Below are 8,554 nucleotides of genomic sequence, written 5' to 3' on the forward strand. Positions count from 1 at the left end.
CTGTTTCAATCTTTTTGTTTTTTGTTGTTTTTGCGGCACGCGGGCCTCTCACTGCTGCGGCCCCTCCCTCCGCGGAGCACAGGCGCCGGACGCGCAGGCTCGGCGGCCATGGCTCACGGGCCCAGCCGCTTCACGGCATGTGGGATCTTCCTGGACCGGGGCACGAACTCGTGTCCCCTGCATCGGCAGGCGGACTCTCAACCACTGCGCCACCAGGGAAGCCCCCAAGGTTCATTTTTGTGTGACCTCAGGAGGGCGGTGCTTAGCTGGTCCAGTGGGCAGTCCAGTTTGGTCTGATTGTCTGAGCTTCCTTGGGGTGGAACTGCAGGGTGTACGTGCAACAGTGAGCTCCCCATCCCTGGAGGCATGCAAACCTCCCGATGGTTTTCAAGCTCCCCTGGCGCTGGACTAGTTGTTGCAGAGGGTCCCTTCTGTTGTAGTTTCTGGACTCAAGTGACTAGTCTAGGCTCTGGTGACCAACACGGCCACCCACCCCCGAGTCTCTGATGGAGCAACCTAGAAAATCCCGTGTTGCCAGCAAGGTCCTTGGCCCATTTGGGCTCGAGAGCACCTGCCGAGGATGCTTCACCTGTATTGCCGGCTGTCACTCAGCCTGTGGCTGGCAGGGGCTGCGGAGTGTCCTGTACTGGGGACACTGGTGTAGTGCTAGGCTTTCTGTGTCCGATGTGGCCTGTGCTTTTGTCTGGCCTTAGAGCATGTTCGCTGCTCAGGTACCAAATCCATCTCAACTTTACACGGTTTATTTTCCAATCAGGCCACCGTAGTCTTTATAAGCTTCCTGGGACCTGCCTCATTGTGGGGACAACTGCTGGGAGTGGAGGAGGCCCAGATGGGTGTTAGGTGAGGACGAGGGGGCCTTTCGGGCCTGTCACAGCTGGTTTAGGTGATGGGGGTGAGGTGTTCTCATCTGGGCAAACCTGCTGGGAACATTCATTCGTTCAGTACACACTTACTGCACTTACTATGTGCCAGGCCCTGTTCTAGGGACCTGGGGATTCAGCTGTGAACAAGACAAAGTTACCCATACTTTCATTAAGTTTTATCTAGCAGGGGAGACAGAAAACAAGTGAGTTAATAAGTGAATAAGAAAACATCAGCTAATAAAAAATACTGTGGTCCCATAGCTATCTTAAGCTCTTTATGCTTTAATATACCTAGTTTTATTTTTCCTTTCAGCATAACAATTTTGATAGCAATACTATTACACTGAAACTTTTACATAAGTTTTTTCACTAAACTAAAAATGAGTAATATTTTAAGCTGAATAATGTGGATGATTTCAGGCTGTAAAAACAGCCACAGAATCCAAACAACAAAGGAAAAAGGTATCCATACAAATAACACTAGCAAACAAGATACTGCTACGTCTCTAAGTAGAATACAACTATAAGCTTATTGAACCAACGCCCTATTTTTATATCCCATAATCTTCATCAGACGATGGCCCTGGTCTACTAGAGTACATTTTGGCTATGTAAGTAACCGCCTAGTGAAATTTGTTCCAAATCTAAGTCACAGATGAACAGATGTTTAAGTGTAAAACATCGAGGTAAATAATTTTAAGATTTTTCCTGTTATAAGTGGTCAGCTTTATGTTAGAAAAATGTATCTGTAAGCAAGTTATTTGAACTGATTCCTTCTTAGAACTTTGATTTTTTTTCATAGTTTGCCTCTGAAATCATAATCCCTTCTGTAATTTTAATTTCAGTGTGGTCATCATTAAGTCAGTGCAGTCATTTACTTTAAAAAATGCTGTGAAGATGGCAAACAGGGTGATGCGAGAGAAAGTAAGGGGGTACTTTAGCCAGGGATTTCAGGGCAGGACCTAACGGTTGAGGGAACGTTTGGGGACTGTGCAGCAGCTGGAGTGTAGTCCCCCCAGGCAGATAGAAGAGGCAGTGCAAAGGCCCTGGGGCTGGACAGAGCCGGCGGGTATGTCCCGAGGGCGTAGGTGAGGGAGGGGAAGGTGCCAGCCAGATCACCCAGAGCTGGTGAGGCGTTTGGGTTTTATCATCTGTGCGAAGGGAGGCCAACGATGAAGTTTATGCTGAGAAGTGATTTGATTGGATTTTGGGGAGCCGATGGGCCAGGGGCATGTTGAGAGCCCCAAGCGTCTGGCTCGTGTGGCTAGTCACTAACTCCCAGTGCCTTGGTTGCCCCATCTGTGAGATGGGTTGCTGAAGATTCAATGAATTACTATCCCTGAAGTGCTGAGCTCCGTGTCAGGCGTGTAGGAAGTGTTCTGTGATTTTTGTTCTTTTTACTTTATCAACAGAGACCAAGAGTTATCCCTCAGTCATTCATTCAAATATTCAAATATTTATGAGCACCTGCTCTGTGCCAGCCGCTCTTTGGGCCCTGGGGAGACAGCAGTGGATGAGGCCTGTCACTCTGGTGCTGCAGACAGACAATCAATAAATACGCCTGTGATAGAAAGACAGCTTGATAAGGACAATAAGACAGATCAGGCTGGGGCTGCTTCTCAGGGTGCAGCGCTTCACCAGGTCACCCCAGCCGGGCCTCCCAGCCTCTCTCCGGCTGCTGTAATTGCCGCCAGGTGGAAGGTTACCCCTCCCCAAGGGACCTTGCCCTGTCACTTTAATTTCTCAGTGTTTGCGCGCTGGGGCCGCGGAGTTAAAGTTAATTTCACGCTTGACTTCCTGCTGCACTGGCAATTGCGGATGTGTTGAAATCACCTGTACCCACCTCAACTGCTGTCCTCTGCCACCTGCCTCTTCGGGAGGTGTGGGGATGGCCACCCCTGCTCCCGGCAGGGTCGGGGACGGGGGAGGCGGGTGACTCGCTGTGGGGTCTTAGCCCCAGGCCTCGGGACTGACTCCTCAGACCTCCCAGGCTTTGGGAAGGAGGGGAAAGGGCAGGAGATGGGGGAGGGCAACCCCAGAGCCGCATCTGCCCGTGCTCTGTGGAGGGACTGGCCCCCTCTCTGCAGGCCGGACCTGCCGGGAGAGATCGGAGCTGAATTCACTGGGTTGGGGAACCCACAGGTGATTCGGTGAAAGGGCGTGGGATTGATGCAGCGGTGATGGTTGAGGCTTTTGTGTGTTCTGCTGGGGCCACCCCTTCACCTGGTGTCCTCTCCTTCCCTTGGGGCCTGGAAGCCTGCTATAGCTCCTGGTAGCTCTTCCTTCCCAACTTTCTTGTCTTCAGACTGATTTTTCCCCTCCTCAGCCCTCGTTGAGGGCTGGCTGATGCCCTGGGGCCATGCAGGTGGAAAGGGTGCTCAGGACCCAGATTACTGTTAACAGGTCCTTGTGGTCTTGCTCTGGAGGTTCAGAGATGTTAAGTCAGGGCCTCACAGCCAAACTCCTAGACCAGCTCAATCTGTGCACCCACCCTGCTTCCCTCTCCTGGGTCTGCAGTCCGGACTCTGCCCCTCGCTAGCCCGGTGACCTCGGGCAAGTCACATCACTTAGCTTGCCAGTAAGTTGGTCTCCTTGGAGTCATCTTGCATGGGAAAAGTGCTTGGCCCCTAGTAAGCATGTTTTGGACCATCAGTCACCCCAGTCTGACAGGCTTTTCCCAAAACATTCAGGGCCCTTCATGGGCTGCTTCCCCCACAGTCGGGGGTCTGGTTCTCCCTGAACGCCCCTCCTCACTCCCTCCAAATTCACTGTCACCCTTACTCCCCCGGAACCCAGTATTCTCCTCATTTCCCTCTGCCCACCCCATTCCTTTACTTCTCCCAAGCTTCATCTCAAACCTCTCCTCCTCCAGGAAGCCTCCCCTGATTGCCCCCACACTTTCCTTTTTCAGAACTCCATGGACCCCAGGGCCAGTCCCACCCAGGGCCTGGCCAGACTCTCCTTGAACGTCCACGGACTTTGCATCTCCTTTTTCCTCCTTCCTGGTTCCCGTTTCTCCCCCTAGTCCAGTGTCAGCCGACAAGGCCCATATTTCTTGACAGGCTGTGCTTTTTTAAACCCTGCCTTCTCCAGGAGATTGAGATATCCTTTGCACCCTATAAATGCCTCCACCGGCAAACTCATCACATTGCTGGTCTGTCGGTCCTTCCAGAGCCCTCTGGACTCTGTTCCCTATTTTTGGACAAAATCTCAGCAGAGAAGATTTGTCTGCAGTATGCCGTTAGCAGCTGCAATACCTAAACACTTCTTGGAACAAAATAAACACTCAAAAAGTGTTTGCCAGAAGAATGTTGGACAAGTGGTCACCCCAAACCAGATGTCTAGGGGCTAGCGAACCACCCAGATGCATGCCTCCAGGGCGGGAACAAAGTTAGAGGGGAAAGGGCTGGTGGGAGGCGGTAGGGAGCAGTGAAGACTGGGGTGAGTGGTGAGCTCCTCACGCTTTTAAAGGGGCAGTTAGTTCTTAGTTCCTTGTCTGTAGCCATGAGAGAGCGTGGCCAGGCTGCCTGATTTTTTTTTTAAAGAGAAGCTTTATGTTGAGCTTTTTATGCAGCAGCTTCTGATTTTCAATACTGGCAACAAATTCAGATTTTTTAGAAAGCACTGCAGTCCAAACACAACAGTCTCACGAGCTGGCTCCACTTCGTGGACTGTGCCCATTTGCAACCTGTGGACTTGACATTGGTCCTCTTTGGCAGTAAGCGGATGCTTCTGGGTGCCAGTCACGGTGCTTGCTTTGGAAGGAAACCCAGATCAGCAAGGGAGAATTCGTGCCCTCTGGTAGCTGTGGGGAACAGAGGCGGCTCCGTGCATCCCCTCTGCCCCCATGAGTCTTTGCTCTCACCGAGGCCTCTTCAGCTCGAAGCCACAGCACCGTGCTTGTTGAAGCTGTTATAGGCTGTGCATGTTTCCTCGAGCTGCCAGAACCTGTCCCAACAACCTGGGTGCCTGAAAACTAGAGCAATTCGTTTTCTTTCAGCTCTGGAGGCCAGAAGTCGGGAATCCAGGTAGCGGCTGGGCCTTGATCTCTTGCAGACGCTAGGGGAGGATCCTTCCGTGTGTCTTCCAGCTTCTGGTGTTTGCTGGCTTCCTTGGCGATCCTTGGCCTGTAGACACTCCACTCCAATCCTCCGTCTTCATGTGGCCTTCTCACTGTGTCTTTTCATGTCATCTTCCCTCTGTGTGTATCTGCCTCTCTGTCCAAATTTCTCCTTTTTATAAGGACACCAGTCGTATGGGATCAGGGCCACCCTATTGACCTCATGCTAACTTGATGACCTCTGTAATGACCTGATTTCCTGATGCGGCCACATTCTAAGGTATTGGGGGTGGGGGGGTCAGGACCCCAACATCTTTATTGTGGGGAGACACAGTTCAATTCATAACATACACCAAGCCCCCTGCCAGCTCTAAAGTAAATTGTCTTTGATCTCACTATGGCATTTCAACATAGGTCTTGTCCCTCTTTTTTTTTTTTAAGTCTTTATTTTAAAATAGCTAGATTTACAGAAGAGTTGCCGAGATAGTACAGTGAGGGGGGTTGGTTGCAGGAACCCCGTGGATACCAAAATCCGCGATGCTCAAGTTCCTTATGTAAAATGGCACAGTGCAGTCGGCCCCGTATCTGGGGACGTGGAACCCACGGACCGTACTAAGAATTCCCCGTATACCCTCCACCCAGCATCCCCCAATGCGAATATGTGACACGAACAAGGTACATTTATCAAAACTACGAAAGGGACAGTGGTACAGTCCTATTAGCTAAACCACAGACTTCCTTTGGATTTTCCCAGTTTCCCACTAATGTCCTTTTTCTGGCCCAAGATCTGATCCAGGTTCCTGCTCTGCATTTCGTCCTCATGTCCCCTTGGTCTCCACTCTGGGATAATGTCTCAGTCTTCCTCGATTTTCCTGACCCTGACCCTTTTGAAGAGGACTGGTCAGGGATTCTGCAGAATGTCTTGCAATTTGGGTGTGTCTGATACTTTCTCAGGAGGACGCTGGGCTTGTGGATTTGGGGGAAGAGTCCCACAGAGGTGAGGGGGTGCCCTTCCCATCATGATATATCGGGAGCACCCAACACCCTGACTGGAGGTGTTTATGTCACTACAGGTGGTGTTGACCTTGCCCCCTTGCTCAGGGAGGTGTCAGCCGTGTCTCCACCGTTGAGTTGCTATCTTTCCTGTCCCTACTCTGTGCTTTAGAAGCAGGTCACCATCCAGCCTACTGTCAAGGGGAGGGGAGTCCAGCTACACCTCCTGGAGGGGGAATATCAAAGAATTTGTGGACACAAGTTAAACTGCCACAATGATTAGTAAATATTTGGGGGAAATGCTTCGAGGCTATGCAAATTTCCTGTCTCTCCTCAGTTTTGCCAACTGATTTAATGTTCATGCAAGGGTCTAGCCTGCAGTAATTAGCACCGTGGTATCTAATAGTGATTTTCAACTTCCCTCAGTCCTTCTACGTTTATTAATTGGAATTCTGTAAGGAACATTTGTCCCTCCTCCCTCCTTTATTTATTTATTCGGTCATTTATTTATATCCGTGTGGATGCGTGGTTATTTATTTTATTCTTCGGGCTATAATCTAGTACTAGCGTTATTTATTTTGCCTCTCAAATTGTTCCAGCTTTGGCTGTCGGAAACTCTTTCTTTACTTAAAAATGTTCTGGGCTCATCTTGTATATTTCCTGCCACAGCTCTGGATGCAGCCATTCCTCCAGGGAGAAATGGCTCTTTTTTCTGTTTTCCTTTGTCTGTGCTGCATGCGCAGCATGTGGGATCCCAGTTCCCCGACCAGGGATCGAACCCGCGCTGCCTGTACTGGAAGCACGGAGTCTTAACCACCAGACAGCCAGGGAAGTCCTGAGAAATGGCTCCATTTATTGGAGAATGGTGTTAGACACCAAGACCTTGGTGCTAGTGGGCTCATTGCTCTGGGCTGTCATTGCTTCTTGGCCTTCTCAGCTGCCGTCTCCAAGTCCAAACCCTCTCCATTGCCCCGACCCACAAGGCCCTGTACAGCCGGCCCTGCCAGCCTCTCAGCCGTCCTCCTCCTTCCTGTTGCTCCACTCTGTCCCTGCCCAACACTCTCCAGCCGCATGGGTCTTCTGTCCTTCGGACACTCTGAGTTTGTTCCCACCTCAGGGCCTTTGCACTCCCAGTGCCTTCTGCCAGGAGTGCATCTCCCTCTGGATCGCCCCACAGCTGGGTCCTCCTGGTGATCGAGATATCAGCTCGCAGCCGTCTCTGAGAGACTTTTCTGCACCCCTGAATCTAAAATAGTTACACCCTCCCCTCCCCCAGTCACTATCGCACCCTCCATGTAAGTTCCTGACTCCAGGATTATCTGGCTTATTGTCAGTGTGGCCCCTCTAGGCGTCACCTCCATGAGGGCCGGGGACTTTGTCTTGTTCACCTCTATGTCCCCAGGGCCCAAGACAGTGCCCAGCGCATAGTAGATGCTCAGTAAATGTTTGCTGAATGACTGAGGAGATGAAAGCACAATGCTACTGCTCCCATTATTCGGATGAGGAAACTGAGGCTGAGACCATCTGAGATTCGTTCAGAGACACCTTGCTGTGGAATGAGGGGTTGTGGTCTCAGCCTGTGTGACTGAGGACCCCCAGCGCCCGTCCTGCTGGGGAGGGGGAGGCTGATGTTAAGTATCGAGACCTCGAGGCGGGAGGCCTGGCCGATGGGAGGCGAGACCAGAATGACCCAGGGAGCCGAGGGTCCCCTCACTGACCCTCCTGGAAGTGGGCGTGGCCTTTCCTTGTCAGGAGATGGGTGGAGACAGGGCTGAGCTTGGCTGGGGTCGAGGGACCGTGCAGGCCCATCAGCATCTCCGACTTGAGACCAGGTAGTGGGGATGCCGACCTCCTGCTGGAAGTCACTGCGAGGCCTGGGGACCCTGGTCCACCCGGGGATGAGGTGTGCTGGCAGACCCCGACAGCCGCTGGGAGGTGGGTCTCTGAGGCAGTGGTGTCTGTTTGCGGGGGATGAGGGAGCAGAGAGTGACTCCCCAGGGGGTCCCCAGGGCAGGGTGATTTCAGGCCCTTCAGCCCCTGGGAGGCGTGTGTTGGGGGAGCTTCCTCGTCCATCAGGGCCTGGAGTGTCCTCCTCTTTGTCTTTTTCCTGAGGTTGGGGTCCTGGTGGCCCACAGGTACCATACCTCCTGGAGGCTGGATGGGGCGGGGCTCTTGGTCATCAGTTTGTAAGCTTTCGGTAAGAGTTTGGATGAGGCTGAGAATGTGAGCAAGTTGGGGGACCCCTCTCCAGAAAAGTTGATCTTGCTGTACACCCGGCTTGCGGGCAAGCAAGTTCACGGGCCTGGTGGGCTCTCCGGGGCCTGTCTGTGACCCCCACGGGCCCCAGCTGCTACACGCTGCTGTGTGTTGGAAGTTGTGGGGAAAGGGCCGAGGGGAAGGGGGTGCTTGGGGGTGAGTCTTCCGTCCTCTTCCGTATCGGTCCACATCTCTGAGTGTCCCTCTGCCTCCTTCTGGGCCTCCATCCCCCTTAATTTGTTTTTTATTTTATTGACGTATAGTTGGTTTACGACATTGTATTAATTACTGCTCTACAGCAAAGTGATTCAGTTATACATATATGTACATTCTTTTTTTTTTTTTTTTTTGGGGTACGTGG

General features: G+C 51.9%; 1 protein-coding gene across 1 annotated transcript in view; it reads left to right on the plus strand.

The window, feature by feature from the left end:
- The window catches only part of NCOR2 (nuclear receptor corepressor 2), a 160,842-nt gene that overhangs the window by 41,585 nt on the left and 110,703 nt on the right, over positions 1 to 8,554 (plus strand).

Source organism: Lipotes vexillifer, unplaced genomic scaffold (assembly GCF_000442215.2).
Source record: "Lipotes vexillifer unplaced genomic scaffold, Lipotes_vexillifer_v1.1 scaffold21, whole genome shotgun sequence".
Classification (NCBI taxonomy): Eukaryota; Metazoa; Chordata; class Mammalia; order Artiodactyla; family Lipotidae; genus Lipotes; species Lipotes vexillifer.